This window comes from Malus sylvestris, chromosome 2 (genome assembly GCF_916048215.2).
Source record: "Malus sylvestris chromosome 2, drMalSylv7.2, whole genome shotgun sequence".
NCBI lineage: Eukaryota > Viridiplantae > Streptophyta > Magnoliopsida > Rosales > Rosaceae > Malus > Malus sylvestris.
Window position 1 is genome coordinate 32041550 of NC_062261.1, and position 1683 is coordinate 32043232.

The 1683-nt window shown below is 40.3% G+C and overlaps 1 long non-coding RNA gene across 1 annotated transcript; it reads left to right on the plus strand.

Annotated features, from left to right (window-relative positions):
- The first annotated feature begins 308 nt into the window (after positions 1–308).
- On the plus strand, positions 309–1296 carry LOC126582950 (uncharacterized). Its single transcript, XR_007609637.1, has 3 exons — positions 309–688; positions 790–889; positions 1176–1296. It is a non-coding gene; the product is annotated as an uncharacterized LOC126582950 (long non-coding RNA).
- Positions 1297–1683: the final 387 nt, after the last annotated feature.

Genomic DNA, 1683 nt, shown 5'->3' on the forward strand with positions numbered 1-1683 from the left:
TTTGATACAAACAAAAAAAAAAAAAAAAACAAAAAAAAACAAAACAAAAAAACAAAAAAAGAAAAAGAAAAATAGTATATGCGTCACAGCCCGTCCCGAACTTCATCCTCGATAGGGTGAAATGTCCATTTTACCCTTGGACATCGAGACGTGTTGTGTGTGTGACTTATATTTAAGTTGGATTTACTTATTATTTTCCTTAACTTTTTGGAACTAAGTGAACTAAAAAGGACTTAGTTTTGTTTGATTGGTTACTTTTGGACCACACACACACAAGACACACTCTTTCTCTCCCGTGGACTTCTCTCTGTCCTCCCTCTCGTATTTTCTCCAAATTTCGTACAAGACGTACGGACAACTCCAAATCAACCCATCTCTTCACAGATCGAAGTTTTGAAAGCCATATTCGTACTCCCTGCAAGCTTAGAAGTTCATCTATACCTTTTTCAGGACCTTAGACCTTCATTTTCTCGAGAAACCGTAATCTTAGATTTTGATCATTGTTCATGCACACGTAGATGTGGAGGTTTTAGAAGATTCTAAAGTTATAGGGAGCTTTAGAACACTCTCACGAAGCTCGGAGAAGAAAGTTCAAGTGTTTTGGACGTCGCGAACCTCGAGTTGCAGTTTTGGCCGATTTTCTTGAATTTCTCCGGCGAGATCCTGAGACTTTTTAGGCTTGAAAGTGGTAAGAACTTGTTCCCTATGTCGTGGGCTTCATTTTGGTATAAAATTCGTGAATTTTGGTTGAGAAATGAGTGAGTTATGACGAATGGAAGTTTTTCCCAGTTTCCGGCGACGACGACGGAGTCCCGCGACTAGCCGGAGAAGAAAGGAGAATATTCCGTTAGTTTTAAAGGAATATTCATAACGGCAGTAACGGCGTCAGGTTAGTTTTAACAGAATATACTTGCTTTTGGACGGAATATTCTTAACGGCATTAACTGTTACCGTCAGGTTTCCCTGCGCGTGGCCGCGCGTCTGGCCGTGCCTTGGCCGGCTCATAAGGGCGTGTGGGTGGTCGGAAAATTATTCTAAAAATATGGGGATGTTTGTGATGTTGTGTAGATCACGTTGGTATATTCAAATACCAAAATTGAGCATTGTATGAGAAGTTATTACATAGTTTTGGTTATGTGCTTTAAATGACGTTTATTCAGTTATTTCGCATATAGGTGAGACCTATCCAAAGGACGAGCGCAACCAATCAAGGCTCGGGGGCTACGACCCTTCGACATACCAGTGAATGGGCTTTTGGTTTTCAATATATACCTATATACTTGATATTTTTCCCAGAAAATCAAATATAGTGATTATTATGTTTTAAAATGCCATGTTAAATATTCATGATTATGTTATGCATACAGTACTTGCAAATAACTGTGGTTTGACGTTGTGGCCGCTCAGGTACGTACCAGGTGAGTTATAAATGGTTTATGTGAACTACGAATGGCTTGATCCATGTTCAGGGTACATAGGCAGTCTAATGAGACGTTAGATGCAGCCATACAATGTTGAGGAACTGAGTAATGTGATGGACCTTGGTAGAAATGTGAGATGTATTGAGAGCTCATAAACCTGCACCCCGGTGTTAATGTTCCCACCATGGTTAGGGCACAGTTTTTCACGTGATGTTCACCTCCCGCACCATATGCTCATCTAGGATCCAAGTTAGATGCACAG